The sequence below is a fragment of the Pseudophryne corroboree genome, chromosome 3, assembly GCF_028390025.1.
Source record: "Pseudophryne corroboree isolate aPseCor3 chromosome 3, aPseCor3.hap2, whole genome shotgun sequence".
NCBI classification, from domain to species: domain Eukaryota; kingdom Metazoa; phylum Chordata; class Amphibia; order Anura; family Myobatrachidae; genus Pseudophryne; species Pseudophryne corroboree.
In genome coordinates, this window is record NC_086446.1 from 169,515,896 (window position 1) to 169,543,430 (window position 27,535).

The 27,535-nt window shown below is 45.2% G+C and overlaps 1 long non-coding RNA gene across 1 annotated transcript; it reads left to right on the forward strand.

Moving 5' to 3' along the window:
* The first annotated feature begins 23,959 nt into the window (after nt 1-23,959).
* LOC135057558 (uncharacterized) lies at nt 23,960-24,939 on the forward strand. Its single transcript, XR_010244200.1, has 3 exons — nt 23,960-24,029; nt 24,775-24,798; nt 24,910-24,939. It is a non-coding gene; the product is annotated as an uncharacterized LOC135057558 (long non-coding RNA).
* The last annotated feature ends 2,596 nt before the right edge of the window (nt 24,940-27,535 follow it).

A 27,535-nucleotide genomic window follows, 5' to 3' on the forward strand; every position in this document is an offset into this window, starting at 1 on the left:
GTTAGGATTGGTGGAGCAGAGCAGTGACCCCAGTGGCTCTGTGAGTGATCAGCACCGATCAGCTGACTTGCAGCAAAATGGCGGTGTGAATGGAACAGAGCCAGCATGCACCGAGCATGTGGGACACTGATGGAGAGACTGGCAGGAGCAGTAGAAGGATTCTGGCAAAGTGACCAAGCACCCGGAGTTGACTAACAGCCATACCGACTAGCAGGCAAGTAAGACCGCGACTCGTAGCCACTGGGACCTGACAGGTTGCTTGTTATTGAATCTGTAATATAACATAGTTGTTAAGGTTGAAAAACTTACATGTATTGTACTTAAGGTATAACCTTTAAACCTATAATTCAGAGGTTAGCAAAATAGTTGTTTTTGCATGCATTTAAAATACAAATATGACATTTATATTGCCATCTGTTATAAGAAGCAGAAACAAAATAATATATATACTAAAACATTCAATAGTTTTGTCTTTTGTGTTTTTGTGCTTTCTGTATGTACTGTATGCTCGTTTTATTTTGTTTGCATATCTGTTATGTCTATGTTTCTGTAGTTCAGCACTTTGGTGTGTATGTGCGTATGTCTTTTGTATCTTTGTGTGTATCCATCGCTTCCCATTTTGCTTTATGAGTTTTGCCTCTAATCTCTAGGGACCCAATCAGGTGGCTATAAAGAGATTATCTGTATTAAACACAAGTAATATATACACAGCTTGAGCCGTTACTCTCACAAATCGCGTTGCCGATATTAGCAGGCGGAGGCCGGTGCCTCTCGTTGCCTCTATAATGCAGTTTGGGCAAAGTAATATCTTTATTGTTTTATGTCCTTTTTAAATATGTATGCAAGTTTCTTAATAAATTAGATGCTGCTTTAAAACTTAAGACTTGGTTATTCAGAAAACAATAACCGATTCCCACAAACTGTATTACTATTTATTTGCATGTTTATAGTGCTATGTATATTTATATGTTTGTATATATTTTATGTGAATTTGTACATGTTGGAATTGTTATAGAAATAAAAAATATTTGTTTGCAAATAAAAACAAGGCCATATGTTACATTTGAGGATTGCAAGGATTGTATGTGTTGCCAGGAAATGAAAAATCTTTATGTGAAATGATATACATTTGAGAAAACATGCAATACACTGACTTTGTGCTTTTTATTGTTAAAATCGGGATGCTGGGTGGGGGAGTGGGTGGGTATAGGTGCATACACACGGTGCGATATGCACTTAACTTTCCTTACGATTTTGACTATATAGTCAAAATCGTAAGGAAAGTTAGTGCATATCGCACCATATGTACACAGCTTGCGATGCTGATGCGCGGTCCCGCAGGATCGGCATCGCAAGAAAAAATAGACTGTGCAGGCAGCCCAACATTGACTATATCGGCGGGGCCGGACCCCACGGCCTCGTCGAATAGTCAATGTCGGGCTGTACGCAGCATTGCGCCATGAGTACACAGCCTTAGGGTGAGAGTGACTTGATGAATCACAAATCAAACCACAGATATTACAATTACTGTATCAGAAGTACAAATCATTTTGGAAAAAATCAGTAACATAAATTACCTGAGATTAAATAAAGTATGATTATTTTTATATTGCCATTTTTCAGAAGTACAAGGTCAGCCACCTTTTTTCATCTTGTTTTAAAGAAAATTGAGTGATTTTAAGATTTTTGCTATTTATGAATTTAACTATTCAATATTAATATTATTTTAATATTATTTAGATGTATTAGTGCATTAGACGTAACCACATATATATTTGCCATAGTTCACATCAAAAGCTTTATGACATTTTATCTTGTTTTAGAAATATAAAAAAAAATTGCATGTTCCATATTGTGCACATATATGGTGGCTACCTAAATTTAAACAATCCCAGATCTTTGGTAACCTCCAAATCATTAAGAGATAGCCAATGTAGTAGGGGAAGTCAACATTGTGTTTAAATAGGAAAGTTGCCATGTTAGTCTCACTAGCTATACCTCCTTTAGTAGAATAATTTCCAGTTTCCAAATGCTGTAATGGTCATAGTAACCCAATTTATTGCTGTGGGGGCATTCTACACAGAAAAAAGAGTAAATGCAGGTGCACACACTAAACACTAAAGCCCCATACACACTAGACGAGAAAATGAAAGATCAGAAGGGCCACTCTGAGTGAGATCTTTTACAATCTCGTCTAATGTGTACACTAAATGTCGTTAACAATGCACGCTCCCGCGCATCGTTAACGACCCCCTCCCTCATCTGGACATGTACAGACGAAGGAAGTCCTCGTTAACGACAGCCATGTACCTAATATTGACATTTTATATGAATTTATTCAGGACATTCATAGTGTTCATTCCAATATGCAGTCTGCAAATACAAGGACCCAGCGGAATGTAACATTGGAATTTCTGTAATGTAAAAATATATATTTTTTTTCAATAAAAATACTTTACTTTAAAAAAAAAATGTCCTAGGGCGGGTGGGAGCAGAGATGGATTTAGACCTCATGGGGCCCTAAGCAAGAAACCGATTTGGGGCCCCCTTCCTCAAACAATCCATAACACTATGTTTTCATTCCTGATTTATTCCTCTTACACTATTTGTTGTTTTTCCTTCTTATATAGTTTAGGGGATGGGGATAGGGCATTAGGTATAAGATATTATGGTTCTTTTAGCGATTTGGGTTAGGGTATTAGGGTTAGTTTAGGGGATGGGGTTAGGGTATTAGGGTTAGTTTAGTGGTTTGGGTTAAGGTATTAGGTGTAGGGGTATTGGTTATGGAGAGGTTTGGGGTTAGGGTATTAGGGTTAGGGATAGGGTATTAGGGTTGTTGTTTAGGGTTAGGTTAGGGTATTACTGTGACGGTTATGGTAGGGATGCTCTATGTTGCTGATTCAGGGGGTAATTCAGGTCGCATCACTAAGTGATGCAATAACCCTGGTGGCAGCAGTGCACACGTACCATCCTGCATATGCGTGGCTGCTGAATGTGATGTGATTGGCTGCAAACACCTCTGCCTTATTGGCAAGTAGAGGCATTTGCAGAGTGGGCAGCAATGGAGCATTGCGGGGGCAGTGCGAGGAAAATGGGGGAAGATCGGTGCCGTTTTCAGGGCAGCTGCGATAGATCACGCGCTGCCGCTACGATCTAAAAAATGGCAACAAACCTCCTGCATACGCAGTCTAGCTTGCTCTCACAGCCGCTGAGCACGCCATTTTGCATGCCTTGCCCTGCAATGGGTGGCCCCCAGCATGCGAAAGAACGGATTTTAGATTCTGCTTTTTAGCAGATCCTGCAGTCCATACTGAATAACCCCCTTAGTGGGATTATACAGGTTGAGTATCCCATATCCAAATATTCCGAAATACGGAATATTCCGAAATACGGAATTTTTTGAGTGAGACTGAGATAGTGTAACCTTTGTTTTCTGATGGCTCAGTGTACACAAACTTTGTTTAATACAAAAAGTTATTAAAAATATTGTATTAAATGTTTAATGCACAAAGTTATTGAAAATATTGGCTAAAATGACCTTCAGGCTGTGTGTATAAGGTGTATATGAAACATACATGCATTCTGTGCTTAGACTTGGGTTCCATCGCCATCATATCTCATTATGGTATGCAATTATTCCAAAATACGGAATAATCCGATATCCAAAATACGTCTGGTCCCAAGCATTTTGGATAAGGGATACTCAACCTGTACCAGATTTAGGGTATGTGCCCCGGCTCCTGCGGTTGATCTGGCTATGCACTAATAATAATGCATAATTGATGAAAATGCTTTCTAATATTTGAAAGAGGTCCTGGGCGGACATCCTCATGCAGAGCAGCGGGGAATAGATGCAGCGTCTATTCACAGGTGACAGAGGGAGAGGGGGCATGCCAGCATCTCACAGAGAGCTGGGCATGCTCCCTCAGTGATGGTAAAAGGGGGAGTGACGCGCGAGCGTGGCTCTGCTGTGAGGCCATGCCCCCTTTCACATAGGATATGTACCTTTTTGGGCGCACTCGCTTTGCACGCAACAAGGTCCCTCTTTGTGATTTGAGAAAGTTGGGAGGTATGAATAAGCCATATACTGCTGGCTCAATCTGTGTGTGAATCGGCCGGGTCATTCCCTGTCATCTACAAAGAATGCTAATGTGACCAGACTTCCACAGTGCCCTCTCTGGCTGCTAACTTGCCCTGTGTCACTCTATGCTCTACCACACCGGTCCAGCATTATACAAATCTCTGCAATGATTATGCAGCCTGATATTTTTTGTCATGTTTAATATTTGGAGTATCTGCAACCTTCCAATTATTTTGCATGACAATGTCCGCCCTCCTCTCTTTAAACAGCAAGAAGACTTACTAACACAACAGCCCAATGACCATCACACAGTCACCTCTTAATAACTGTATTTAACAAAAGGAAAATAAAAAATTATAAAGATGGAGCTGCCACACAGGTTGGGTTGGTTTTACGGCTCAGCACATGTGCAATGTGAGTTACAGCCCAGTTTGGCCAAACAAGCTAATGGAACAGATCCTGCGTAACTGGGGCCTGAATGTGTCAGAAGACAACTGCCGGGGGCCAATATCATTATTATGGATTGGGAATGTATCATAACCACACGCAGCCGTAAATAGACATTTTAGCTCTGTGTGCAGGAAACAGCATCGGCACCCCCCCACCCCATATACAAAGCAGGACCAGGCACGCACCAAAAACATAGGGGTGTGGCTTCATGAGGAAGAGGCGTGGCCACAAAATAGTGCCAATTCCTATTACGCTTTATAGTAGTCTCCATTATTCAAATTACGCTGCACAGTGGCGCTACTTACACACGTCATACCAGGTAGAACCCCTTTTCACATTAGGCCAGGTAGAGTCCCTGACACACATTATGCCAGGTTGCGTCCCATTTTACACATTACTCCAGGTAGAGCCCTTATTACACATTATGCCACATTATGCCTTTTGCACAGTACGGCAGGTAGAGTCCCCTTTTACACATTACGCCAGGTAGAGTCCCCTTTTACACAGTATGGCAGGTAGAGTCCCCTTTTACACATTACAACAGGTAGAGTCCCCTTTTCTCTAACGTCCTAGTGGATGCTGGGGACTCCGTCAGGACCATGGGGAATAGCGGGCTCCGCAGGAGACAGGGCACATCTAAAAAAGCTTTTAGGTCACATGGTGCGTACTGGCTCCTCCCCCTATGACCCTCCTCCAAGCCTCAGTTAGGTTTTTGTGCCCGTCCGAGAGGGTGCAATCTAGGTGGCTCTCTTAAAGAGCTAGTTAGAAAAGTTTTTTTTTAGGTTTCTAATCAGTGTCTCCTGCTGGCGACAGGAGCACTGCAACGAGGGACTTAGGGGAGAGACTTGCAACTCACCTGCCTGCAGGAGGATTGAAGTCTTAGGCTACTGGACACTGAGCTCCAGAGGGAGTCGGAACACAGGTCAGCCTGGGGTTCGTCCCGGAGCCGCGCCGCCGATCCCCCTTACAGACGCTGAAGAACGGCAGAACGGAGGTCCGGAAACAGGCGGCAGAAGACTTCAGTCTTCATAGAGGTAGCGCACAGCACTGCAGCTGTGCGCCATTGTTGCTACACGGCTCACGGATCTCGGTCACGGAGGGTGCAGGGCGCTGCTGGGGGCGCCCTGGGCAGCAATATAGAGTACCTTAGAGGCAAATAAATACATCACATATAGCCATTAAGGCTATATGTATGTATTTAACCCAGGCCAGTTTATTAGAAAAACCGGGAGAAAAGCCCGCCGGAAAAGGGGCGGAGCTTATTCTCCTCAGCACTCGGCGCCATTTTCCTGCACGGCTCCGCTGGTGAGGAAGGCTCCCACGACTCTCCCCTGCACTGCACTACAGAAACAGGGTAACAAAGAGAGGGGGGGCATAAATTGGCGATATAAATATATATTGAGAGCGCATATATAAAAACAACACCTTCTAGGGTTGTTATATACTGTATAGCGCTTTTGGTGTGTGCTGGCAAACTCTCCCTCTGTCTCCCCAAAGGGCTAGGAGGGTCCTGTCTTCAATAGAGCATTCACTGTGTGGCTGCTGTGTGTGTCGGTACGTGTGTGTCGACATGTATGAGGACGAAGTTGGTGTGGAGGCAGAGCAATTGCCGATGATGGTAATGTCACCCCCTAGGGAGTCGACACCGGAATGGATGGCTTTGGTTATGGAATTACGTGATAATGTCAGCACATTACAAAAGTCAGTTGACGAAATGAGACGCCCGGCAAACCAGTTAGTACCGGTTCAGGCATCTCAGACACCGTCAGGGGCTGTAAAACGTCCCTTACCTCAGTCAGTCGACACGGGTACCGACACAGATGAATCTAGTGTCGACGGTGAGGAAGTAAACGTATTTTCCAATAGGGCCACACGTTATATGATCACGGCAATGAAGGAGGCTTTGCAGCTCTCTGATACTACTGGTACCTCAAAAAGGGGTATTATGTGGGGGGTGAAAAAACTACCTGTATTTTTCCCAGAATCAGAGGAATTGAATGATGTGTGTGATGAAGCGTGGGTTACCCCCGATAGAAAAATGCTAATTTCAAAGAAGTTGTTGGCATTATACCCTTTCCCACCAGAGGTTAGGGCGCGCTGGGAATCACCCCCTAAGGTGGATAAGGCGCTCACACGTTTATCAAAGCAAGTGGCGTTGCCGTCTCCTGATACGGCCGCCCTCAAGGATCCAGCAGATAGGAGGCTGGAAACTACACTGAAGAGTATATACACACATACGGGTGTTATACTGCGACCGGCAATAGCCTCAGCCTGGATGTGCAGTGCTGGGGTAGTGTGGTTGGATTCTCTGACTGAAAATATTGAGACCCTGGATAGGGACAGTATTTTATTGACTCTAGAGCAATTAAAGGATGCTTTTCTTTATATGCGAGATGCTCAGAGGGATGTTTGTACTCTAGCATCAAGAGTAAGCGCGATGTCCATATCTGCTAGAAGAAGTTTATGGACGCGACAGTGGTCAGGTGATGCGGATTCCAAGAGGCATATGGAAGTATTGCCATATAAAGGAGAGGAATTGTTTGGGGTCGGTCTTTCGGACCTGGTGACCACGGCAACTGCCGGCAAATCCACCTTTTTACCTCAGACCCCTTCACAACAGAAAAAGACACCGTCTTTTCAGCCGCAGTCCTTTCGCTCCTATAAAAAGCGACCAAAAGGACAGTCTTATCTGCCGAGAGGCAGAGGAAAGGGTAAGAAAGGGCAGCACGCAGCCCCTGCCCAGGAACAGAAGCCCGCCCCGGCTTCTACAAAGCCATCAGCATGACGCTGGGGCTTTACAAGCGGACCCAGGAACGGTGGGGGGTCGACTCAAGATTTTCAGCAATCAATGGGCTCACTCACAAGTGGACCCGTGGGTCCTGCAGATAATATCTCAGGGTTACATGCTGGAGTTCGAAAGGTTTCCCCCTCGCCGGTTCCTAAAGTCTGCTTTACCAACGTCTCCCTCGGAAAGGACGTCGGTTTTGGAAGCCATTCACAAGCTGTATTCTCAGCAGGTGATAGTCAAGGTACCCCTCCTACAACAGGGAAAGGGGTATTATTCCACACTATTTGTGGTACCGAAGCCGGACGGTTCGGTAAGACCTATTCTAAATCTGAAATCCTTGAACCTGTACATACAGAAATTCAAGTTCAAAATGGAGTCACTCAGAGCAGTGATAGCGAATCTGGAAGACGGGGACTTCATGGTGTCCCTGGACATAAAGGATGCTTATCTGCATGTCCCAATTTACCCCTCACACCAAGGGTATCTCAGGTTCGTGATACAAGACTGTCATTATCAGTTTCAAACGATGCCGTTTGGTTTGTCTACGGCCCCTCGGGTCTTTACCAAGGTAATGACCGAAATGATGGTTCTTCTACGAAGAAAAGGCGTATTAATTATCCCTTACTTGGACGATCTCCTGATAAGGGCAAAGTCCAGAGAACAGCTGGAAGTCGGTGTAGCACTAACCCAGGTAGTGCTCCAGCAACACGGGTGGATTCTGAATCTTCCAAAATCTCAATTGACCCCGACAACTCGTCTGCTGTTCCTGGGAATGATTCTGGACACGGTTCAGAAAAAGGTGTTTCTCCCGGAGGGAAAAGCAAGGGAGTTATCCGAACTTGTCAGGAACCTCCTAAAACCAGGAACGGTGTCAGTACATCAATGCACAAGAGTCCTGGGAAAGATGGTGGCTTCTTACGAAGCGATTCCATTCGGCAGATTCCATGCACGGACATTTCAGTGGGATCTGCTGGACAAATGGTCCGGATCGCATCTGCACATGCATCAGCGGATAGCACTGTCACCAAGAACAAGGTTGTCTCTCCTGTGGTGGCTGCAGACTGCCCATCTGTTAGTGGGCCGCAGATTCGGCATACAGGACTGGGTCCTGGTGACTACGGATGCCAGCCTACGAGGTTGGGGAGCAGTCACAAAGGGAAGAAATTTCCAGGGCGTGTGGTCAAGCCTGGAGACGTCTCTTCACATAAATATACTGGAGCTAAGAGCGATCTACAATGCTCTAAGTCTGGCAAAACCGCTGCTTCAGGGTCAGCCGGTGTTGATCCAGTCCGACAACATCACGGCAGTCGCCCACGTAAACCGACAAGGCGGCACGAGAAGCAGGAGTGCAATGGCAGAAGCGGCAAGGATTCTGCGCTGGGCGGAGAATCATGTCATAGCACTGTCAGCAGTGTTCATCCCGGGAGTGGACAACTGGGAAGCAGATTTCCTCAGCAGACACGACCTTCACCCGGGAGAGTGGGGACTTCATCCAGAAGTTTTCCACATGATTGTGAACCGTTGGGAAAAACCAAAGGTAGACATGATGGCGTCTCGCCTCAACAAAAAATTGGACAGGTATTGCGCCAGGTCAAGAGACCCTCAGGCAATAGCTGTGGACGCTCTGGTAACACCGTGGGTGTACCAATCAGTGTATGTGTTCCCTCCTCTGCCTCTCATACCAAAGGTGCTGAGAATTATACGGAAAAGAGGAGTAAGAACGATACTGGTGGCTCCGGACTGGCCAAGGAGAACTTGGTATCCGGAACTTCAAGAGATGCTCACGGAGGATCCGTGGCCTCTACCTCTGAGAAGGGATCTGCTTCAGCAGGGACCTTGTATGTTCCAAGACTTACCGCGTCTGCGTTTGACGGCATGGCGGTTGAACGCCGGATTCTAAAAGAAAAGGGCATTCCAGAGGAAGTTATTCCTACCTTGATTAAGGCTAGGAAGGAAGTGACTGTACAACATTATCACCGCATTTGGCGAAAATATGTTGCGTGGTGTGAGGCCAAGAAGGCTCCAACGGAAGAATTTCAATTGGGTCGATTCTTACATTTCCTGCAAGCAGGATTGTCTATGGGCCTAAAATTGGGGTCTATTAAAGTTCAAATTTCGGCCTTATCAATTTTCTTCCAGAAGGAATTGGCGTCAGTGCCTGAAGTACAAACTTTTGTCAAAGGTGTACTACATATACAACCCCCAATAGTGCCTCCAGTGGCACCGTGGGATTTGAACGTGGTTCTAAATTTTCTCAAATCTCATTGGTTTGAGCCGTTAAAATCGGTAGAATTAAAATACCTTACATGGAAGGTAACCATGCTGTTGGCCCTGGCTTCTGCCAGGAGAGTTTCAGAGTTGGCAGCTTTGTCATACAAGAGCCCATATCTGATATTCCATTCGGACAGGGCAGAATTGAGGACGCGTCCTCAATTTCTCCCTAAGGTGGTTTCGGCATTTCACTTAAACCAGCCTATTGTGGTGCCTGCGGCTACTAGCGACTTGGAGGACTCCAAGTTACTGGACGTTGTCAGAGCATTAAAAATATATATTTCAAGGACAGCTGGAGTCAGAAAAACTGACTCGTTGTTTACATTGTATGCACCCAACAAGATGGGTGCTCCTGCGTCTAAACAGACGATTGCACGTTGGATCTGTAGCACAATCCAACTTGCACATTCTGTGGCAGGCGTGCCACAGCCTAAATCTGTAAAGGCCCACTCCACAAGGAAGGTGGGCTCATCTTGGGCGGCTGCCCGAGGAGTCTCGGCATTACAACTTTGCCGAGCAGCTACGTGGTCAGGGGAGAACACGTTTGTAAAATTTTACAAATTTGATACTCTGGCTACAGAGGACCTGGAGTTTTCTCATTCGGTGCTGCAGAGTCATCCGCACTCTCCCGCCCGTTTGGGAGCTTTGGTATAATCCCCATGGTCCTGACGGAGTCCCCAGCATCCACTAGGACGTTAGAGAAAATAAGAATTTACTTACCGATAATTCTATTTCTCATAGTCCGTAGTGGATGCTGGGCGCCCATCCCAAGTGCGGATTGTCTGCAATACTTGTACATAGTTATTGTTACAAAAATCGGGTTATTATTGTTGTGAGCCATCTTTTTAGAGGCTACTTCGTTTTGTTATCATACTGTTAACTGGGTTCAGATCACAAGTTGTATGGTGTGATTGGTGTGGCTGGTATGAGTCTTACCCGGGATTCAAGATCCTTCCTTATTGTGTACGCTCGTCCGGGCACAGTACCTAACTGAGGCTTGGAGGAGGGTCATAGGGGGAGGAGCCAGTACGCACCATGTGACCTAAAAGCTTTTTTAGATGTGCCCTGTCTCCTGCGGAGCCCGCTATTCCCCATGGTCCTGACGGAGTCCCCAGCATCCACTACGGACTATGAGAAATAGAATTATCGGTAAGTAAATTCTTATTTTAACACATTATGGCAGGTAGAGTCCCCTTTTACACATTAGACAGGTAGAGTTCCCATTGAAACATTACGGCAGGCAGAGTCTCCTTTTTACACATTATGGCAACAGAGTCCCCCTTTTTGCACACTCTGAAAGCTGAGAGCAGGAACACAGTAATGACAGGCAGAAGGTTAACACACTGGAATTGGAGGTAGACACAGGCAAGGCATGGACTAGGACACAAACAAGTAATTAATCCAGCAGAGTATCCACAGGACAGGCAATGACTGTGGACAGGGACCAGCAGCTAATGCAGACAGGCACAAGCTATAACCGGTACCGACAGCAGGGCTGACCAATGAGGAAAACCAGTCTAGGAGTGCAAAGTTGATTGCAAATTCTGTGCAGCTGGAGTGTTGCTTGTACATCCCCACTTTCAGCGAGTGGGCACATAATTAGGCAACCAGGGACACAATAGCTAAGGGGCGCCCTGGTTGCCTAGGGACCGGCTACCCTTGCGAACGGAAGAAGCGATGCTATGGTTGCCAACAACCAGGACTCACGATGGGAACAAGCCGCTCGGCAGCTTGTGACAGTATCCCCTTTTGAAGAGGGGTTAAGAAACCCCTAGAATCAGGTTTACCAGAAAATCCTATGAAGAAGAATTTCCTAAGGTTGGGTGCATGAAGAAATCTTCCTGGAATCCACGCCCTCTCTTCATGAACATAGCCCTTCCAGTGAACCAAATACATGTACCTGCCCCTGTACAAACTTGGAATTCAGGATCTTCTCCAACACATACTCCTGGTGACCATGCACCATTACTAGAGAAGGTTTTCTAGGATGACAGACTCTGAATTTTTCTGTAAAAAATGCTGGCTTGAAGAGAGAACAGTGAAACGTATTTGTAATCTTTAGAGACTTGGTTAACTGGAGTCTGAAGGCTATGGGGTTTATTTGCTTAATGTGCTGGAATACTGTAGACCAAGATACCAGGGTCCCAATTTCTGAGAAGGCTGACAAATTCTAATATTAATATGATGTGGACAGCCACACCATGTCACCAACTTTAAAAGAACATGGTCTCTTATGTTTGTCTGATTATTTTTTTGAAACGGAATAAGGCCTTGCTGAGAGCTTGATGAATCTTTTTCCAGATCATTCAAAGATAAGACACCAGACTAAAAGTAGGAATGTGTTGTTGAGTCAAACGCATTTGACCTGGGATGATACCTGAAAACACAGACAAACAGTAGAAGCAGAATGGAAGGAATCATTGTAGGTGAACACCACCAGCATTGGCTGCTCCACCCAGTCATTGTTTGGTTCCTGGTGCTCAGAACAAGGGAGATGTTATGAAGCGAGTCCAGAGCACCAGGACGTAATGCTGGGAAAGGGGAATGGAAAGGGAATAGCCCCTGGCGCCCTATCTCCGTTGTCTCACCCGTGCTGTCAGTACACTCTTGCGAGACTATGGTTGCTTGAGCCCATGGCAGCCGCGTTTGAAGGGCGGATTACGTCTGCCCAACTTCGATGCCCCCTCAGGTCTTAATGAGAGACAAAGAGTGAACCGAGACAGGGTGATAACAAGGGGCCCTCTGACTAAACAACAAGGCCAGGGGCTACTAACAAACCTAAAACCAAAGTATGTGCGGCTTGCCGCCAAAGGAAAAGAACAACAAAGGAAATGCTGACCACACGCCGACACAATACTTTTGTGTACCGGCGGTGACAGCATAAGCAGAACCCTCTGCAAAACACCAGTGACAGAAATAATAAGGGAATACAGCGGCCTAGGCCGACGGACGCGGCCGTGCCGCTACTCACGGAACCGGTACGAATACTGGCAAACGGACAGGAACTCCCAATGCTGCTGACACAGACTCTCAGAACTGGAGGACAGGCAGAATCCCAAACGACAGACCGGTGGACACCAAGAAGCCAGAAACTTGCACAGGCAACGGTACTGGACCTCAGGACAGGAACGCCTCACGGCAGGACACGGGATCAGACATAGGAATCGACACAGGGACTGACACAGGAATCGACACAGGAAGCTCAGGAACTAGCAGGAACCAAGCTCAGAACTCAAGCAGACTGCAAACCAAGGAATATCACCAGCATCTGTGAATTGCAAACAGCCAGCATATAACAGAGAGGCCTAATTAATAATCCCATGCAGCTGCCTTGTTGCATGATTCCAAACTGACCAGATGCAATTAGCAGCCAGGTGAGGCTGAACACAAGGGAACAAGCTGCAATTACACAGACTCACCAGCGGCAGCAGACAAGAGTATTCTAAAACAGAGCAACAGGAAATCCTGGCATGCAAGACAACTTTATAACATAAAATAGGAATGAACCACTACCTGTGGTTCATAACAGTCATTATTACATTTCAGCACATAGCACCGGAGGTATTGCTCCAAGGACTCATTCTGTCTGCCCATTAGATTGTGGATGGTAACTAGAGGAAAGACTAAGATTGATGCCAAATTTAGAACAAAAATACCTCCAGAACTGTGCATTGAATTTGATAATTGTATCAGAGACAATATCCTGGGATAGTCCAACAACTTGAAGATGTGCTGGATAAACAGTGTGACAGATCTATTGCACTGGGTAATTTAGCCAAGGGAATAAAATGGGCCATCTTACTGAAATGATCCACCATTACCCAAATCGTAGTACAGCGGGAGGAAACTGGAAGGTTCTCAATGAAATCCATGGACATATGAGACCATGGCTTGGACAGCACAGGCAATGGTAAAAGATACTCAGAGGGTAATGTTCGAGGAGGTTTATTCCTGGCACAGACGTCACATGACCAAACAAACTCCCGTCTATCCTGAGTCATGGTTGGCCACCATACAGAATGGGAAAGCAGTTCTAATGTTATGGTAATGCTTAGAAGTCTTGTTGGAATGAAAATCAGTTAGAACTGCTCCTCTAAGATTCTGAGAAATGAACAAATGCATGGAAGGTGTTATAGAAGATGCCTGAGCCTGCAAGGACTAAAGTTGAGTAACTAAGGGGTACTGTATATTCAATTGCAGTCGAAAGCTACCGTCTGTTGAAAAGATGGCAGTTTTTACTTTTTTAGGTTCCGACCTATTCAATCTAACCCCAAATTTTTCGACAAGTCAAGGAATTTGACTTGTCGAAAAGCACGACCATCTCAATTCGACTTTAAAAAAAGTCGAAGTGAGATTGGGAGAGCAGCGCCGGAGACGGGGAGAGCCGCACCAGGGACGGGGAGAGCAGCACCGGAGGATGTCACAGCCGCCGCTCACAGCAGCATCCACCCGGCTCCAGGAAGCGAGACCTCGCTTGCTGGAGCCGGGTGGATGCTGCCGTGAGCGGCGACTATGATGCAGGGACAGGGAGAGGCAGAGTGACGGGGGGGGGGGGAGGCGCAGGCAGACGGGGAGAGCAGCGTCTGCCTGGTCGGATCCATTCCGACAAATGAATGTCGGAAAGGATCCGACTTCAATTGAATATACCCCTAAGTCTTGGGTAATACCGACAGGAACAGATGAATCTGTAGGTATCAGAGTCTGAGGTCTAGAGATATCCTGGACTGGCAGGAACATTTGTGATAAGGCATCAGCTTTAATGTTCTTGGTGCCCAGCCTGTAGGTGATGTTAACGTTGAATTGAGCAAAGAACAGTACCCAACGTGCCTGTCTAGAATTCAGGATTCAATATAGGCAGGATTTGCATGATCTGTGAAAACGGTCATGGGATGTCTCGCACCCTCCAACCAATGCCTCTAATCCTCTAATGCCCACTTGAAGGCCAAAAGTTCACGTTTGCTGACACCATAATTAGCTACTGATGAGAGAATTTATAAGAAAAGAAAGTGCATGAATGTATCCTAGAGTCTTTAGGATCTCTTTGGGATAGTACTGCTCAGACCCCACTTCAGATGCATCCTCCTCTACTAAGAATGGCAACTCTGGATTAGGATGGCAGAGGACTGGGGCAGAGATAAATGCCTTCTTCAGGTTTTCAAAGGCCTGAAGGGATGAAGGAGATGAACGAGAGATAATTCCCCGATTTGATTCGAGAGTTAATTCCACGATTGCAGCAATTATCGTAGAAAAAGAGCGAATAATTCTGAAGTAATAATTTGCAAAGCCCAGGAACTGCTTGATAGCCTTTAAATTAGTAGAACAGACCTAATCAAGAACTGCCTGTAGCTTACTAGGGTTCATGGAGATGTCTTTGGGAGAGATGATATACCCCAGAAATGAAGACATCACTGTCTCAAGCTCACATTTCTACAGTTTGGCATAGATGTTATTTTCACAGTTTCTGAAGAACGAACCAAACATGGAAATGATACACTTCCAATTAATAGGGGTAAATCAAGATGTCATTGAGATATACTACAACAAACTAGCCCAGGAATTCCTGCAGGATATCATTGATAAGCTCCAGGAACACTGCAGGAGCATTGGACAATCCAAACGGTATTGAAAGACGTTTTCTATTCATCCCCCTCTTTTATGCAAAAATGGTTGGATGCCCCTCGGAGATCGATCTTGGAAAATATCACTGCCTTTCGGAGTTGATCAAACAGGACTGATATGAGTAATAATGGATACAAGTTTTTAATGGTGACTCTATTTAGACCACAGTAGTCAATACAAGGCTGCAAAGAACCATCCTTCTTAGCAACAAAGAAGAAGCCTGCCCCTACCGGTGACTTGGATGGATGGATAAAACCTTTACTGAGGTTTTCCTGAATGTAGTTTTCCATAGCCTCAGTTTCAGGCAAAGAGACCGCATATAATTTCCCCTTTGGAAGTTTAGCATCAGGGACCAGGTTTATAGAACAGTTGTATGAATGATGAGGTGGGAGAGAGCCATCTTCTTGGAGAACACATCAGCTTAAGCATGGTATTGTGTTGGCAGACCTTCTGGGATGGTTTGCAGAACTCTGACAGGCAAAGTGAGATAAGTAACAGACAAAGGGGGGGGGGGGGTGCAAATCCCCACCCCTACAATCCCTTCCCTTGTCTGTGACCTCTCCCGCTTCCAGCACCTGATATACAATTATCTCCAGGTATGATTGAGCAGCTACCAAATTGTTTGTCTGAAAGTGAGATAAGTGACAGACCAATCTGGGCCCCAGTGAATGAGTCAACCTGTCTTCCAATCTACCTGGGTTATGGCTTCCGAACCTGGGCAGACCCAAAATTATTTGAGCCATGGGGAAATGTACCAAAAAAAGAAAGAGTTTCAGAATGAATAGCACCAATCTTCTGAAACCTCACTCATCCATTAAGGAGAGGATTCCCATCAAGGGCACAGATAGTGATGGTGGAGGCCAATTCCTCAACAGGAACTCCATGAGACTGGGCGAAAGCAAAGTCCATGAAATCTCCAGTGGTCCTACTATCCAGAAAGGCCATGACCTTAGCTTCCCTTTCACCGATTTTCAGCTGTGCTGGAATCAAAACTAAGTTGTACAGAGAAATTGAGAATAGGCCCAAATGAATTTCCCTAATATCATTCAGGCATTGCCTTTTCTCGACTTTTGAGGACAGGAACCAGCAAAATGTCCTTTGCCAATGCAGTATAGACATAAAACAAGAATTCGCCTCCTGGTCTTTTCCTCCGGAGACAACCGGAATGCCCTGATCTGCATTGGTTCTCCCAGGTCCTCTGCATGTTCAGGAATTACTGCCCGAGACAGCAGAGGCAGCAGTTCCCTCTCCAATCTCTGCTCCCGGATATGTCTGTCAATCCTGATAGCCTGCTACATGAGTTTGTCTAAGGATTCCAAAGCTGGATATTGGACGATATACTGTAGTCCTTGATCTGTTCCATGAGTCACAGACTGAACTGACTCCGTAATGCAGAATCATTCCAGCCACTGTCATTTGCCCACTGACGGAATTCGGTACAGTAAGCTTCAACAGAATTCCATCCCTGCTTCAGGGTGCGCAAATGGGCTTCTGTGGAAGCTGCTCTATCTGGATCATCGTATAAGATGCCGAGGGCAGCAAAGAAGGCATCAACTGACTGCAAGGTTGGGTGGTCAGTTTTTAAGCCAAATGCCTAGGTCTGGGGATCCCCTTGAAGCAGAGAGATGACAATCCCGACACGCTGGTACTTGGAGCCCAATGACTGCAGCCTCAACTTAAAGTACAGCTTGCAGATCTCGCAGAAATTGAAGAACTGCTTTTTGGTCTCCCGAGAAGCGGTCCAGGAGATGAAGTTTGGGCTCTTTCACAGCCCCCCGAGCAGGGACTATGGACCTTTGATCACTTCTTGGGAGGATACATGGAGAAACAAGTCCTGCAGCTGTTGTATCAGACTCTGGATCTGATCAGCCAAAATTTGGGCAGGATTCTGCTGCACTAGATTCATACTTGCACGGAGCTTCCAGCAAAAGTAATGTTATGGCTGGTTATAATATTATGGAACTCTAGTGCTATTCGTGTGAGAACCCTAGAGCCAGTGTGAGGCTCTTCCACCAATAACAGCCCTCTGCTGTTCCCTTAGTGTTTGATATGCACACTGGTACTTGGGTTGCTGCCTGGACGTAAACCTCAAGCAGTAGGGGCTCATACAATAGGTAAGAGACTACAGGAGAGGAACTAGAGTTTCACTCACAGGAGCACAGAGGGTTAAGGTCAGTACTGGGTCAGGATCTTAGACTGAGCAGCAGAGAGGGCATAGTGAGATGGAATGCAGGCACTTTGCAGATTACTTGTGTATAGGAGCATGTAGTGTAATGATGCAGTGTGGCATATAGAGGGGATGTAGCATAGTGATTTAGTGCGGTTTATAGGGGGACGCAGTGTAATGATGTAATACAGCATATAGGGGGATGTAGTATAACTTATGGGGGGTGTAGTGTAATAATGTAGTGTGGCATATAGAGGGGATGTACAGTAGTGAATTAGTGTGGCATATAGGGGTGATGTAGTGTAGTGATGTAGCGTGGTATACTGTATAAATGGGAATGCAGTACCGCGTATTTGCAGTACCACGTAGTACATCATGTAGTGGAGATGTAGTGCTGTGATGTGATGTGTAGTGGGGATGTTGGGAACACACTGCTGTTGAGGGCAGATATCAGGAAAGTATTGGGGATATTTGGGACAAACAAGGAAGCGTGGGTAAAACGCTGCTGTGGATTAAACACACTGATAGCTACTTGTGCTACTAAATACCTTGTATTTGTTTAGGGGGGGAAGGGCTTATTGGGGGGCGGTTTGTGGGGGGGATGTACAGTAGTGCAGCGTAAAGGTGGCAGGGATATAGGGGGTCATTCTGAGTTGATCGCAGCCAGCAACTTTTTGCTGCTGGTGCGATCAACTAATCCCCGCCTATGGGGGAGTGTATTTTAGCTTAGCAGGGCTGCAATCGCTTGTGCGGTTTCCGACCCGTTCGCACTGCAGCAAAGAACTGCTGCATGCGAACGGGTCGGAATGACCACCATAGTGTGCTGCATAGGTGATACTGTATGTAGTGAAGGGATTTAGTTCAAAATATAAGGGGTAAGTAGTGCAGCATAAAGAGGATATATAGTTCCAGGATGTAGTATGACATAAATGAGGATATAGTGAAGTTATGTAGTGCTGCATATAGGGGGATGTAGTGTAGTGATGTAGTACAGTATATAGGGGATTTAGGGTTTAATTCCGAGTTGTTCGCTCGTTATTTTTTTCTCGCAACGGAACGATTAGTCGCTAATGCGCATGCGCAATGTCCGCAGTGCGACTGCGCCAAGTAAATTTGCTATGCAGTTAGGAATTTTACTCACGGCATTACGAGGTTATTTCTTCGTTCTGGTGATCGTAATGTGATTGACAGGAAGTGGGTGTTTCTCGGTGGAAACTGGCCGTTTTATGGGTGTGTGTGAAAAAACGCTACCGTTTCTGGGAAAAACGCGGGAGTGGCTGGAGAAACGGAGGAGTGTCTGGGCGAACGCTGGGTGTGTTTGTGACGTCAAACCAGGAACGAAACTGACTGAACTGATCGCAGATGCCGAGTAAGTCTGGAGCTACTCAGAAACTGCTAAGAAGTGTCTATTCGCAATTCTGCTAATCTTTCGTTCGCAATTTTGACAAGCTAAGATTCACTCCCAGTAGGCGGCGGCTTAGCGTGTGCAAAGCTGCTAAAAGCAGCTTGCGAGCTAACAACTCGGAATGACCCCCTTAGTGTAATGATGTAGTTTGGCATATAGGGGAATGTAGTTTAGTGATTTACTGCGGCGTAGTGAGGTAGTGTGGGGGATAAAGGGGAATGCAGTATAGTGACGTAGTACAGCATATTGGGGTTGATGTATTATTGTAACGTAGTACAGTTTATAGGGGAGATATAGTACTGTGATGTGTAGTGGAGACATGGGGAACATACTGCTGTTGATGGCAGATGTCAGGGAGGCACTGTAGATATTTGGGACAAACAAGGAAACGTGGGGAAAATGCTGCTGTGGATTGGACACATGCACTGATTGCTACTTGTTACTAAATACCTAGCACCAAATGTAATAGAGTGAGAGTTTCAGAAAGTGAGAGATTTGGTAAAGTTCTTCATTTTTTTTTTAAAGTGGCAATCATTAACACTGCAAAACCAGGTTGATCTTGCTGTGTAAATGATTGCCACTTTAAAAATAAAACCACAAAATGTTACCAAATCTCTCACTTTTTGAAACTCTTACTCTATTACATTTGGACCCTAGTACTGTATTTGACTAGGGGTGAAGGGTTTGGCAGGGGGGTGCGGGGTAGTTGTTGGAGGCCCAAAATATATTTTTGTACAACTCGCTAGTTCTGCCAGATGAGTTGGTCTGCAATTATTTTCGTAAAAAGCTTGTAGTCTACATTCAGTAATGATATTGGGGGTCATTCTGACTCGTTTGCACGCTGCTGTTTTTTGCAGCGGTGCAAACGGGTCAGTTCTGCGCATGCACGGCGGCCGCAATGCACAGGCACGTTGTTGCCCAGAGACGGCTGTCGCTGGGCAACAACAAGAAGACCGAAGAAAGCGATCGCTACCGCGACCGCAAGAAGATTGACAGGAGGAAGGCATTCTAGGGCGTCAACTGACCGTTTTCTGGGGTGGTGCGGTAAACGCAGGTGTGTCCAGGCATTTGGAGGGCGGATGCCTGATGTCAATTCCGGGACCTGCAACGATGGATTCATCGCACAGGGTAAGTAACTCTTACCCTGGTCTAGTTCTACACAAAACTTTTATTGCATAGCAGGGCTGCACAAGCGTTCGCAGCCTTGCTATGCAAAAAAACCCTCCCCCATAGGCGGCGTCTAGTTGATCGCACGGACAGCAAAAAGTTGCTACTTGCGATCAACTCGGGATGACCCCCATAGGCCGGTATGCACATGCTCTACCCCCCTACCCCACTTCTGCTCCTCCTCCTGGATGTGATAGCAGTGCTGGATGTGGTCAGATGTGGCTGCAGCTGTCTATATTCGACCGCATCATTTATACCACTGACCCCTTACAACTGTCTATATTCGACCGCATCATTCATACCACTGACCCCTTAGAATATGTTACATTTCATCTTTTATCACCTGTCTTTGAACCTTCCCTATTTGTTTATCTGCCCCTTCACGCCTAGGCTACTGCTTCTTTTATATATCTACAGATGTAGCCACCTTTATCTTGACTGTTTCTCCGCCGAGACGGGCGTTTAGCCACGCTAAGGCGATAGCTGAGTTTAATCACAGGCAGGCGCGTTGAGACGATCTAGATACTCATCATGCATTACACATCTCCACCACTGTGTGGCTAATGCTCCACTAATCCAGTACTTTCGATCGTACAGTATAGCGGCGGATTGATCTACAGCTCTGGCAATACTGTAGGCGTAACGGGAGGTGGTGGAAAAAGTATGGAGTACTGTACAGTACTGTATGTGTATGGAGACGCAACTACAGTGATTGTGTAAAAGGAAGAATGTACAGTACAATGTATAAACACCGTGCTTTTAAAATATATGAGCGTCTGAGTTCGCTAATGCATAATGGGAATGGAGGACTAGCAGAAGGCGGAGGAAAACACCGTGCTTTACAAATGCGAGCGTCCGAGTCCTCTAAGGCATAAACCAACAGCAATGGGGCGGGGGCCGGGCGCTGTTTGCAGTACTTTCACACATGAAATTGGAAATCTCTCATGAGGCGTCGTGGGCTAGGGGTGAAGGCTCCCAACTCCCTAGCTGGGGTTCCAGGGTTCGAGACCTGATGTGCTTTCTTTCTTTTTTTTTCTTTCTTTTTTTCTGTAATAATGCACTGTATTATTTTATTTACATTGTAAGACAGTCAATGGAAGGATGCACACAGGTTTCACATAAATCAAAGTACATCTGCAGGAGCGATTCTTTACGCTAAATGCACCCAAACAGCGTGAATGAAATGAGTGTATTCTGACGCTACCAACTAAGCAAAACAGTACTGTAGATCTTCAGCGTTTGTGTATTGCACAGGACCTGAATTTCCTCCCTGTGCAGGCCCCCAGGGGGGAAGGGCGATGGGGGTAGGGGGGAGATGATGGAAAATACTGTGCCTTTGAAATGCAATTACATGAGCGTCCGAGTACACTACGGCATACTGTAAACCAACACCAATGGGAAGGAAGTGCCAACCTTATTTTTAATGTGTTCCCGTGACATTCACTTTAACATTTTTTTTTTTCTCTCCAATACAGTACATCCAATGGAAGGATGCACACAGGTTTCACATAAATCAAAGTACATCTGCAGGAGCGATTCTTTACGCTAAATGCAACCTACAGTACGGTACTGTAAGTGAGCAAAACAGTACTACAGTGGGCGTTTGTGTATTGCACATGACCTGCATTCCCTCCCTGTCTACTGCATGATCTGTGCAGGCTCCCATGGGGGAAGGGCAACAGGCTAGCAGGAGGCGGAGGAAAACACCGTGCTTTACAAATGCGAGCGTCCGAGTCCTCTAAGGCATAAACCAACAGCAATGGGGCGGGGGCCGGGCGCTGTTTGCAGTACTTTCACACATGAAATTGGAAATCTCTCATGAGGCGTCGTGGGCTAGGGGTGAAGGCTCCCACCTCCCTCGCTGGGGGTCCAGGGTTCGAGACATGATGTGCTTTCTTTTTTTTTTTTTTTTTTTTCTGTAATAATGCACTGTATTATTTTATTTACATTGTAAGACAGTCAATGGAAGGATGCACACAGGTTTCACATAAATCAAAGTACATCTGCAGGAGCGATTCTTTACGCTAAATGCACCCAAACAGCGTGAATGAAATGAGTGTATTCTGACGCTACCAACTAAGCAAAACAGTACTGTAGATCTTCAGCGTTTGTGTATTGCACAGGACCTGAATTTCCTCCCTGTGCAGGCCCCCAGGGGGGAAGGGCGATGGGGGTAGGGGGGAGACGATGGAAAATACTGTGCCTTTGAAATGCAATTACATGAGCGTCTGAGTACACTACGGCATACTGTAAACCAACACCAATGGGAAGGAAGTGCCAACCTTATTTTTAATGTGTTCCCGTGACATTCACTTTAACATTTTTTTTTCTCTCCAATACAGTACATCCAATGGAAGGATGCACACAGGTTTCACATAAATCAAAGTACATCTGCAGGAGCGATTCTTTACGCTAAATGCAACCTACAGTACGGTACTGTAAGTGAGCAAAACAGTACTACAGTGGGCGTTTGTGTATTGCACATGACCTGCATTCCCTCCCTGTCTACTGCATGATCTGTGCAGGCTCCCATGGGGGAAGGGCAACAGGCTAGCAGGAGGCGGAGGAAAACACCGTGCTTTACAAATGCGAGCGTCCGAGTCCTCTAAGGCATAAACCAACAGCAATGGGGCGGGGGCCGGGCGCTGTTTGCAGTACTTTCACACATGAAATTGGAAATCTCTCATGAGGCGTCGTGGGCTAGGGGTGAAGGCTCCCACCTCCCTCGCTGGGGGTCCAGGGTTCGAGACATGATGTGCTTTCTTTCTTTTTTTTTTTTTTTTTTTCTGTAATAATGCACTGTATTATTTTATTTACATTGTAAGACAGTCAATGGAAGGATGCACACAGGTTTCACATAAATCAAAGTACATCTGCAGGAGCGATTCTTTACGCTAAATGCACCCAAACAGCGTGAATGAAATGAGTGTATTCTGACGCTACCAACTAAGCAAAACAGTACTGTAGATCTTCAGCGTTTGTGTATTGCACAGGACCTGAATTTCCTCCCTGTGCAGGCCCCCAGGGGGGAAGGGCGATGGGGGTAGGGGGGAGACGATGGAAAATACTGTGCCTTTGAAATGCAATTACATGAGCGTCCGAGTACACTACGGCATACTGTAAACCAACACCAATGGGAAGGAAGTGCCAACCTTATTTTTAATGTGTTCCCGTGACATTCACTTTAACATTTTTTTTTCTCTCCAATACAGTACATCCAATGGAAGGATGCACACAGGTTTCACATAAATCAAAGTACATCTGCAGGAGCGATTCTTTACGCTAAATGCAACCTACAGTACGGTACTGTAAGTGAGCAAAACAGTACTACAGTGGGCGTTTGTGTATTGCACATGACCTGCATTCCCTCCCTGTCTACTGCATGATCTGTGCAGGCTCCCATGGGGGAAGGGCAACAGGCTAGCAGGAGGCGGAGGAAAACACCGTGCTTTACAAATGCGAGCGTCCGAGTCCTCTAAGGAGACTGGAGGGGGGCGAGGTTCAGGGGGAATTTTAAGAAAAATTACTTCACAGAAAGTGCAGTGGACAAGTGGAATAGCCTCCCATCAGAGGTGATAGAGCCTAAAACAGTAGAGCTACAGTATTTAAACATGCATGGAAGAGACATACATAAGGATATCCTTACAAAGAAATAAGGATCAAATAAGGTTTGATGTAAAAAAAAGGTTAAAAAAAAGGGGCAGATTAGATGGGCAAAGTGGTTCTTACAGTATTTGTCATCAAATTCTATGTTTCTGTATGCAGACCCTCCAACATGACCCGCCGCACTGCTCTGTTTCTAGACTTCCCTCTTAATTTATGATTTCCATCACCTGTGTTTAACTAGTTATATGATAAGAAAGCTGTTTCTTCACAGGTGATGGCAATAATAAATTAAGAGGGAAGTCCAGAACCAGAGCATTTTGTACCTAGTGGGGCGGGTCATGTTGGAGGGTATGTGTATTTCCTGGAATGAACCTTTTTTTTTTTCACATTAATGTTTTTTTCACAGGCCCTACACTGGAACAGGCCATGGAGGAGGAGGAGGATGATGATGATGATGATGCTGCTGCATTTAGTGGTAAGAATTATTACTGACATTGATCTGATGCCATCAGAGTAGCACTTTTCATCTGTTTTTTCTGGCAAATGCGTAGAAATCGGATGAAAATTGTTTTTGTTTGAACTGGTGATATTGCCCATACAGTAGCAACCGATCACATCCCACATTAACATTTACAGTATCTAGTTACACTTACAGACGATAATACAGTACAGTAGGTAATATTTGATTGGTTGCTACTGTATGGACAACATCCTGTTCTAAAAAAAACACCCATCTTACTCAATTTCTCTCTCTCTCTCTCTCTCACCCCTTGTCACTGTCTCTCCATTCATCTCTCTAGATACTGTCAGTGATGAATTTCCCATTAGGCACGAGAGGCACGTACTGTACCTAGTGGCGGCATCTGTTTGGGGGCCTCAGTTGGATGCTTACAGTATGCTAATACTGTCATCCCAAAAATTACCACTACAGTAACTGCTAAATATTTTAAGTGTACTGTACAATATGCACATACAGTACTGTACAGTATACATAATTCAAAAGAAAAAAGAGTTGCTACCTTATTCTAGTCATAATCACCGGCATACGGGTCACTCACAAATTTTCTGATGGTCTCGGTGGGGTCCCTTGGAATCACCATGCCTGTCACACAAGCATACCTTTTTTTACCCACCTGACACTGGGCCTGGACACTAGTGTACTATTACTATACTTTTTACTGTATACTGTATCTTATAATATTCTTCTCTTTTACCCACAGACGACGAGCCAGAATACATTTTTGGTAAATATACTGTACAGTAGCAATAGTTGGTACTGTAATTACAGTATTTTTTTTCTCCAACATTATTTTAAGTCAAACTGATATGACTAACTGTATTTTATCTTTTTACAGTCCGTCGCCAACCAGTGGAGGAGACACCTGGTAATAAAATATAAATACATAATGCACTGTACTGTATTCTAAGTTACTGTAACATGTATAACACTGAGCTGATCATCTTCACACCCTCTGACATAACCTTACAGTACATACTGTACTTTCTCTCTTTTTTCACCCTCTTCACTCCACAAATGCATGCTGCCTTTCCTGACTACTGATATAATAGTGTGCAGAGCGTAGCGAGGCACCGTGCCCACCGCATGGCGAGCGAAGCAAGCATAACGAGAATAAGAGACACTATTGCATGATATGTTGTGAATAAAGTTGCAGTACTGTGTGGCGTCATTTCAGATTGGGGAATTACTGTGTGGCCATGCCCCTTCCCAGCAAGAACATGCACCGTTTTGGGATGCACACCGAATGTGCACACTGTTGCTATTTTAAACATACAGTAGGTTGGAGGAGCACCAAAATGAGGACTGCTATGGTTGAGGGGTGATGGTGCTGGGAAAGGGGTACAGGATCAGAGGCGGAAATAGCGTCTGTGCAAGGGGGCAGCATCCAAAAACTTGACTAGGGAATCATATTATTTATGGCTGGCTCTGAGTACAGTCCACTATTATTGATAGTACTCCCTACAACACCACCTACAGTACTGTAACCCTCTTTTTTCTGAAGCGGTCATGAAATGTCATGACTGCTAATACATACAGTAAATGTCTACAGTATTTGTACTGTGGTGTTTTATTCCTTTGACAATTTGTTTATGACCTATTGAAGCTAAACTCTTGTACAGTACTTTATATTTTGAATACCAGCAATACAGTATAATACTGTACCTACAGTATACAGTAATAATTGTATAGTATTTGAATGTGACTAAATGTTTTTTTTTCTCCAATATAGTGCCAATGATTTATGGGGGCCCCAGACAAGGGCAAGATAGGTGGGCTGGCCCAGAAGCGGGCAGGCAGCAGCCCACTTATACAAGAGGTAAACTAAAGCAATGTTTAAATTACCTCGACAGCATACAGTAGTGTTTGATTTACTGTACTGACAATACAGTACTGTACATTGTAAATAACAAGATTGTCTAATATAGAGTAAAGTACTGTATTGCCATTACTACACTGTAAAGTATTCAGTATTTGTTTTGTAATACTGTCCTTTTTTTCCCACAGAACAGTTGCAGCGTGCCGTTCTGCTCCTGCGGGTGGTGGTCCACCTCTTAGTGGACCACTTTTTTAATTTGTTATTAAGATCATTTTAATTTTTTTTTTTTTTTTTTTAATAAATGTTTGTTATTGTACTCCATTGTATAGTATCTTTTTCTACTGTATAAGATAGGCATACTGTACACCATACAATTATCTGGCAGATAATCTGCAAGATCTGGCTGTTTGTAATGAAATTCTCTCGTAATTTAGCTGTGGTGTACCTCCTGAGTGTGCTGGCGTGCTTTCTGGCCAGTTTGGGGTGATTTGGAGCAAGTTTGGTCGGCCATCTGGCCGACATGTGCTGTCGACTGTTTGGCAAACATGTGTTTTCCCTCCAGCATGTGTGTGTCAGGCATTTTGTGTGTGTCAGGCATTTTGTGTGTGTCAGGCATTTTATGTGTGTCAGCCATTGCTGTGTGGTTCCACAAATGTTAGTGTGTCAAAGTGCTGACCACTGACACCACTATTTCACTTTGGACCGCATGCCTTTTGTGGAACCACACAGCCCAGCATGACTTATTGCTGGGCTGTGTGGTTCCACAAATGTTAGCGTGTCAAAGTGCTGACCACTGACACCACTATTTCACTTTGGACCGCATGCCTTTTGTGGAACCACACAGCCCAGCATGATTTATTGCTGGGCTGTGTGGTTCCACAAATGTTAGCGTGTCAAAGTGCTGACCACTGACACCACTATTTCACTTTGGACCGCATGCCTTTTGTGGAACCACACAGCCCAGCATGACTTAATGCTGGGCTGTGTGGTTCCACAAATGTTAGCGTGTCAAAGTGCTGACCACTGACACCACTATTTCACTTTGGACCGCATGCCTTTTGTGGAACCACACAGCCCAGCATGACTTATTGCTGGGCTGTGTGGTTCCACAAATGTTAGCGTGTCAAAGTGCTGACCACTGACACCACTATTTCACTTTGGACCGCATGCCTTTTGTGGAACCACACAGCCCAGCATGACTTAATGCTGGGCTGTGTGGTTCCACATATGTTAGCGTGTCAAAGTGCTGACCACTGACACCACTATTTCACTTTGGACCGCATGCCTTTTGTGGAACCACACAGCCCAGCATGACTTATTGCTGGGCTGTGTGGTTCCACAAATGTTAGCGTGTCAAAGTGCTGACCACTGACACCACTATTTCACTTTGGACCGCATGCCTTTTGTGGAACCACACAGCCCAGCATGACTTATTGCTGGGCTGTGTGGTTCCACAAATTTTCTTGGAAAACAAATGAACATGAGTGTCTTTACTTTAATACTTTTTTTTTTTTTTTTCCACAGATATCTATATACACAAGAAAAGAATGTAACGAAGAACAAACTACTTTTTTGTTTTAATTAACTTTCAAACTTTATTTAAAAAAAACACCTTTTTTTTCTTCAATAAACTTTTAAAAATAGA